Source organism: Trichechus manatus, unplaced genomic scaffold, assembly GCF_000243295.1.
Source record: "Trichechus manatus latirostris isolate Lorelei unplaced genomic scaffold, TriManLat1.0 scaffold00203, whole genome shotgun sequence".
NCBI classification, from domain to species: Eukaryota; Metazoa; Chordata; class Mammalia; order Sirenia; family Trichechidae; genus Trichechus; species Trichechus manatus.
This window is the reverse complement of record NW_004444139.1, coordinates 4,001,225-4,009,910: the sequence shown is the minus strand read 5'-3', so window position 1 is coordinate 4,009,910 and position 8,686 is coordinate 4,001,225.

Below are 8,686 nucleotides of genomic sequence, written 5' to 3'. Positions count from 1 at the left end.
TGATAAATGGAGAAAAGATTGAAGTTGTCAAGGATTTCATTTTACTTGGATCCACAATCAACACCCATGGAAGCAGCAGTCAAGAAATCAAAAGACGCATTGCACTGGGAAAATCTGCTGCAAAGGACCTCTTTAAAGTGTTGAAGAGCAAAGATGTCACCTTGAAGACTAAGGTGCACCTGACCCATGCCATGGCGTTTTCAATCTCCTCATATGCATGGGAAAAGTGGATGGTGAATAAGGAAGACCGAAAAAGAATCGATGCCTTTGAATTGAGGTGTTGGTGAAGAATACTGAATGCACCATGGACTGACAAAAGAATGAACAAGTCTGTCCTGGAAGAAGTACAACCAGAATGTTCCTTAGATGCAAGGATGGCGAGACTTTACCTCATATACTTTGGACATGTTCTCAGGAGGGATCAGTCCCTGGAGAAGGACATCATTCTTTGTAAAATGGAGGGTCAGCGAAAAAGACGAAGACCGTCAATGAGGTGGATTGACAAAGTGGCTGCAACAAGGGGTTCAAGCATAACAATGATTGTGAGGATGGCACAGGACTGGGCAGTTTTTCCTTCTGTTGTACATGTGGTTGCTATGAGTCGGAACCTACTCAACAGCACCTAACTACAACCACATATTGTTCAAAATTTATGACATGACCAAATATATCACGTTGATCATAAAGCAGGAAGAGATTCCCTTTTCCTTTTGCATGTCAGAGAATGTGTTTGAAATCTACTCCAGGCCCTGTTGAAAATAAGAGCCATGGCTACTGTGACTCACATTACTAATTTTAGCTACCTCTTCTATTCTGTTTCTCTTTCATTATTCCACTCATTTATTCAACAAATAATAAACTTATAAATATAATAAATGGTTTTTAAATACATGAACACTTCTATAGATCTCAAAGACTCTTCAATAAAATTTTATATTTCAATATAATATTGATTCATCTGGGATTTAAGATATGGCATTTAGAAAGCATCTTCCATTCCAAACATAGACTTCAATCTGCTCGAAACCAAATTTTCAGCCCAAAATAAGAGGCCAAGAAATCCATCCACCTCCAACACTTAACTCTCTTCAAGATTACAAATAATACCTGAGCCAATCCTACAAGTTCCCCTAGTGGTTGTTGTTGTTATTATTACAGCATTTTTACGCAAATAATGTGCACCTCCTACATTTGTTTGCCAACCACTCCCGCCCCCCACAAGGTATTTTCATAAAAATTGGCATAGTGCAGCTTCTGAAAAAACTTCTCAAGGAGGGAGTGGTTGGCAAACAAACATGGAAGGCCTGGTTATTTGTACAAAAATACGGTAGTTGCTGTTGAGTGGATCCTGACTCATAGGGACCCCATGTGTGCAAAGTAGAACTACTCCATAGGGTTGTCAAGGCTGTGAACTTTCAGAAGCAGATCACCAAGCCTGTCTCCTGAGGAGCCTCTGGGTGGGTTTGGACCACGAACCTTTCTACTAGTAGTTGAGTGCTTAACTGTTTCTGCCATTCAGGGACTCCTCCCTAGTGGTTTGTAAAACTAATTATATTAAGTCCAGTAAGATATATAGTAAGGAAGTTACTGATGGTCAGGGGGCTGGCATGAGAATGTTTTTTACACAGTATTTTTCCAGTTCCCTTCCTTGCCCTTGCCTGCCTAGAACACAGACTATACAAGCTCATTTTCCTGTGCCCCTGCTACCCTTGACTTCACCAAGAAGAGTTAGGGGTTTGCTCCTTTGTATCCCACAGAGCTGGACATAAACTTACTTTTTTAAAGCATTAATCCTATTGTTTCAATCATTGTCTTTGTACTTTTCTTCTACCCAATAGAACAGAATATTCATCTCATCTTCATCATCTCTGTGCTTGGAAAAGAGAAAAAAAAAAAAAAAAGAAAAAGCCAGTTGCTGCCGAGTCGATTATGACTCATGGAGACCCATTTGTGCCGAGTAGAACTTCTCCATAGAATTTTCAAGGCTGTGATATTTTGGGAGCAGATCACCAAGTCTATCTTCCAAGGTGCCTCTGGGTGGGTTTTAACCACCATACTTTTGGCTAGTAGTTGAACACTTAACCATTTGTGCCACCCAGGCACTCTGGCAGAGAGTAGGTGCTCAATAAAAATATTTTCAAGGAATGAATGAATGAATTGCATGAATGATGTGTGATGCAGCAGCATGCTAATAAATGTGAGAAATAGGATGAACATACATTTTTTCTGGAAGGCTGGTAGGAATGAATTGGTCTATTTTAGATCTCTGGGGCAGGCAAGAGAAATACCCCACATCCCATTCTGATCCTTGAATCATTTGAAGAGAATAAAGAAAGAATTTGTTCCTTATAGACCAGAAGATGTTGGTGACTTGTATCTAATTCCTTCCTGCCTGATTCACCACAGTGTGCTCCACTGCTAAAGCAAACAAGCATATAAGGGTTTTTCATAAGTATATGTTAAATAGATAAATAGAACCAGACCAAGCGACCTAGAACATCTGGGGATGAGACATGGAGACCTGTATTTATGCAGCAACCCAGAAGACTTGACAATTACAGAGATTTGCATTAAGAATCCCTACTATTGATAAAGTACCAAGCATAGACAGGAAGGGTGAGAGAGGGTGTAGAGGCAGAAGATAAAGCAAAAGGTCAGGAGAGGCATAAATCAAGAGAAAACTTTTTTTATTCAGCTCTGGACAGCCAACTAAAAAGTCAGAGCTGATACTTACCAGGGGATATGCTCATTAATTATTGAATCCATCAGTTGGAATACGATTATTCTAATTAATGCCAACAATAAAATCACAGGATACAATAAATCAGAAATAGCCCCTTGTCAAAATCTCTCCTCTATAAATAACTATGAAGGTTGCTTCCTATATAAAACCATCAGTGATAAGGCATTATTATTATTATTTGTATTATGATAAATTTCAAATACGTAAGAAGTTGAGAGACTAGTACAGTAAGCCCATGTATCGGTTTCCCAAATACAATGATCTTCCAATCCTGGCCACTCTTCCTTTATCTATACCCAACCATGTATCAACCCTTCTCCCACTATTCAGTGGATTTATGTTGAAGGAAATCAAAAATTGTATCTATGCACAGATGGAGAAGGAATTGTGTCAAAGGGCAAAAATGAAAAAAAACATGGATAAGCAGCACTAGTAGTTAAATACGATGACTAGGAACCATACGTCTAGTGTGGAAAACAAGAATGGTATTATTATTAGGAGAAATATCTAATATTAACTTAGAACTTTCTATGTGCAAGACACTGGGCTAAGGGCTTTATAAACATTGGCTCTTTTCATTACGACAATTCAGTGTGATGTTATTGGCCTCATTTAACAAATAGAGAAATAGAGGTTTAAAGAAGAGAAGTAACCCTCCGTAGACTGTCCAATTAGTAGATAATGGAGTTGGAATTGGAGCCCATGCTAGAGTGATACACAATGTACTGCGCCCGCAGAAAGGAGAAATACTGAAATGCAGTAGACAGTTAATACATCGTTTTTGTAGCGTGAGCACTTATTTCATTCCATTTTTGAGATGGATTAGTCACTGAAGTAATTACTTTGTTTATAAGGTAACTTTACAAAATATGAGTCATCTTTTAATCCCTCGGGTTCAGCATTTTTGAAGAGCTATGGCCTTTCAATCTTTCACTATGTTGAGTATCACTGAACTGAAATTGGCTCCTGCTCCATACTCATTGTCCACCCACTCTGACCACTTTCAATTGGCCTCTTCTGTGCAGTCAGGCTCATGATAAGACTTTAGAGCAAAAAGCCTCATCTTCAGAAAATTTCCATCTCACCTTCCAAATTTGTTCTTTGTTAGCATTCATTTTTTAGTTCCTCTTCCCACTTGTCCTTAGACTTTGTATTGACTTCATATTTCAGTCACAATCGTCATTTATGATTTGATTTTAACTACTCTGTAGCCCTCCAGGACACGACTTCAGGTGTTTCTCTTATGCCTTCAAGGGTCTACAGTCATTATGAGCACTATCCAACACTATATAGCAGCAAATAATTTATTAAGCACCTATTATGTGCAAGGTAGTAGAAATCTCTGGGTAGTGCAAATGGTTAAACTGCTCAGCTGCTAACCCAAAGGTTGGAGGTTCAAGGCCATCTACAGGGACCTTAGAAGAAAGCCTTGGCAATCTACTTTGAAAAATCAGCCATTGAAATTCCTATGGAGCACAGTTCTACTCTGACACACGTGAGTTCACAGTAAGTCAGAATCAATTTGGCAACTGGTAACGGTTATGTGCTAGGTGCTGGAGTCAGTGGCTTTACACGTCATCTTATCCCTCATTGACACAGATTTCTTAATTTACAGGTGAGAAAAATTGATGACCAGAGAGATCAAGTAACTTCCATACAATTACTCTCATTGTGAAATGAATATTTATTGAGCAGCTTCTCTGTTCTCTATGTGTTGGGAATACTGTCATACACTAATTAAGGAGATGAGGTTTCTGCTTTTATGGAGTTCGCTTTCAGCCGGGGAGGAAGATCACTCAAAGAAATAGGTGATCAAGGTGATTTGAGGCTGTGGAGAAAAGAGTGAGTTGGAATTCCAGGGTACAATGCCCTGGACCTAGCTCAGGGCCTTGACTTGCCTGTGTATCCACGCAAGAGCAACCCTGCCTCGAACCCCAGCAGGTCCCTTTAGCCCATGTACTATGGCACCTTGGTGAAGGGGAAACCGTACAAATACTGCATCAGGATAAAGAGTGTAAACTGTGAGCTAAAAAGAGCAACATAAGGCTGAGGACAGAGTGAGAAATGACATTAGAAAAGTTTTATTGATCAGACCATCTTTTGAATTAGTTTGCCTGCAACTTTTCCTAAGAGGATGTGTACATGATTGTGCTTTAAGATATCTGAATTCTCAGCTCTCATCATTGTAAGTGACCTGACCAATCACTTAGCTTTCTGGACTTCAGATTTCTTAATTGTAAAATGGGTTTGGAGTTGCAAACAGATTATTTCAAATTTACTTCCAACTCTAACAAGTCAATGACAGTTTAGAAATAAAAAAAAAAAAATCAACTTAAATAGCTTAGAATGATCCAACAAATAAAACAGTAATAAGGTGTTGTTTTACATGATTAAAGTCAGATATTTTTCTTAAAAAGAGTAGTACTTTCCATTGCTAGTAGGAAACTTTCCAGGTGCATTTTAAGTAAAATGCTGTGTGCCTGAGATGTTCTTGTATTATTTTCAAGTTTATAGATGGTGTCTATTCAAAAAGGCCTCCTCTTCTTATTCCCACTTGTCTTTTGAGCAATTATATCTGCTCTCGATGGGACTACATGGAGTAAATATCCTTTTTATATTCTTGCCTATAAGCCCATGACAACAACCCTACTCCTGACATTTAGGAAGAAATTAATTATAGTTAATCGAAATGTAATTCCCTTAACTAAGAGCGCTAACCGTGCTAGCTGCAGGCAAAGTCCAGCTGCCTCGCTGCCCATTTGGACATCCTCATCTTTTCCACTGAAGAACAGATGTCCGAGGCCTTGTAGGCGAACCCCAAGGTGCTTACAGCCAGGTAAGTGCATCCAGAGCTGGTGCTCAGCTAGTGAGTGGGCATATGGTTCCACAGCTTCTTTTGGTGACAGCATCAGTTTCTTTCTATAATTCAAGTCCGTAGCTTCTAGAGAATTTGAGGCTGCCATTCAGCATAGTCCCACAACTTCTTCCGGGACCCGCCTCTTCCTCCAGCTCCTGTCCAGTTGGCTAAACTGGAGAGACTGTGCAGGTTGAGCCATTGCTGATAAAGTAAGAGAAGTTTCAGCTATTGGCTAGCTTCCAGACAGTGGTATAGTTTGGAATTAGCTGTTGTTGCAACTTTGGTTTGTTCATAAGCAAGCATTCAAAAATAAGAAGTATATGCAGGATTTAGACAACATATATATAAAGCAAAGGAATGTCAGGAACCCACAGATTCCTGTGCAAAGACATCTGTTCCATAAATCTCTCAGTACTGGTGCTTGTGTGTTGTAAGTACTTAGGAGAGAAAATATGTATATATGCATGTGTGTATGTTACTTAAAACTGCCTTTTTAGATCATTACAAAAATCATTTGCTATGACAAAGTTTAGAAATAATCTAAAAGTTCGAGTCAGGAAGATATTAATTATAATCCTTCAATCTATGAAATCATTCAATTGAAATTATATGTATTACATGATGATATTAATATGAAAGAGAAATTAAAAATATGAAATATCTGTATTCTGGTTATAGCTCTAAAATTATGTGTATATGAACGAAACAAGGAAAGGAACACATTAAAATTGTTGATGTATTATGATAGTAGGATTTTTGTTTTTAAACTTCATTTCTTCAAAAATGTTACACAGAAGGCATATTCTGAAATATATATAAGGTTTTAATAAATAAGACAATGAAATAAGAGAATTGATTTCTTACTAGGGTGAAGCCTTTTGTGTATTTGATGCTCAAAGCCATGTTTTGAGGTAGACCTCATACCCATTTTACAGATGAACAGACTAAGGCCAGATAACCAAGGCAGTAAGTGAAAAATCAAGTTCAGTGTTCTTTCAGCTACATCAAATTCCTGCCATGCTAAATGCTGAAATGACGTGTATTTAAAAAAAAAAAAAAGTTTGTTGGCTAGAGTGAGTGCATGCATCTGGAGAGAAAGAGCGATCTGAACATTGAAGAACTACAATTCGTTTTTAGAAATCATTTTCTCTTAGACAACTGATATGCCTGTTTTTCTTTTGCATCTTAAATAGATAAGGTTATTCCATTGATTTTAACTTTGCCGACAAGCAAAACCCTACAGTGAGAACTCACCTACCAGCAATCAGAGAAAGTTAGTTTTGTCCATATGGGAATAAGAATCCCCGGTGTTGCAAATGGTTTAATGCTCAACGACTTGTGGAAAGGTTGGCAGTTCCAACTCACCTCAGAAGTGCCTCCGAAGGCAGGCTTGACAATCTGCTTCTGAAAGTTCACAGCCTTGCAAACCCTATGAAGCAGTTCTGCTCTGCACACATGGGGTCGCCATGAGTCAGAATCAACTTGACAGCAACTAACAACAACAATATATAGGAATAAATTCCATTGGTCCACTATGGACCACATTGGCAAGCACAATATCATTCAACCTTCAAGGAGGGGGATGACCATCTGGGCCGGGGGAACAAAGGAAGATGGACAGAGACTTGGGGGGGTGTCTATATGAAGTGAGGAAGAGCTAAGAAGGTCTCTGCAGAAAGAAGCATCTGGCCATGGCTAAGGCAGGACAGAGAAGACCATGAATGCTTTAGGCACAAATGTCAGCAGCAGATGGTAACAGAATGCCAAACAATGGGACAGGGCCATCACAGCCAAAAGAATGCCAGATGAGTCCCACCTCATCCAGGACTAACAGTAACTCCAAAGAGGTCCTCATCATTCCATGTCACTTGGTCACAAGAACCCTCCTTCCCCCAAACATTTAGATGCCACATTGGGCACAGCGTGGCAAGAAGGGGACAGAAGAAGAGGAGAAGGGGCAGAATCTAAGAGACCAAGCAAGTGTCTATAAAATGGTAGCATTACCTAAGGGATTATTTAAAATATTGGTTCTGACAAAATTGTGAACCAGATTACACCAAATAAAATATCCCTCTATCAGATAGATGATCATGAAGGAACACCACACCAGTTAGGAAAATGTATTCTGTGCATTGAGTGACAGTGCAATTAACTTGTCATCTATGTAACACACACACATACACACGCACACACTTCTCTTTCCACATTGTGTGAGTATGTGTTTATACTCATATGTAGATGTGTGTATACACACGTTCATATCTCCAGTTAACAGTAAAACTATCACCACCATGGTTTTAACCTCAGTTGAGCACAGGTACATCTTTTGACCAAGAATCTATTTTCTCAATATTTAGTTCTGTATTATTCACTGATTTTGTTATTGTTTCATATGATACATAATGCACACTGAGCTTGTAACACCTTTGGAATATTACTGAAGTATAAATTGCAGCATATTCTCAATTATCTTTGCCCCTCAACTGAGCCTTTACATAGAATCTTTATTAACACTTTTACCATTGTGTTAGCCATCTCTTCCCCCACTTATTTTTTTTAACTGTACAGATCTGAGAAAAGACTGGAATTGTAGTTCTCTTATGATCTTATAAATATGCACATAGTTCCTACCTAAAATTAGACCGTAAATGTTTTCTTCTCTGTGTGTTATCTGTATTTGAAGAAAATAGGCTACTTACAGCCTTAGCACTATTTGAAAAATGTTCCCAATTATGCAAAAGCCTATAATCTTTATTTTTTTTTAATTGAATAACCACATCTATAGTAGTTCGGTTAAAATTGACAACTTACCACTTTTAGAGTGCATATGCATGAGTATTTGTGTGTGTGTTGTTGTTGTTGTATGCTGTCGGATAGATTCTTACTCACAGCAACACTATAGGACAGACTAGAACTCCCCATAGGGTTTCCAAGGCTGTAATCTTTACAGAAGCAGATTGCCACATCTTTCTCCCATGGAGCAGCTGGTGGGTTCAAACACTGACCTTTCGGTTAGCAGTCAAGTGCTTAACCACTGCTCCACCAGGGCTCCTTTGTGTGTGTGTGTGTGTGTGTGTGTGTGTGTG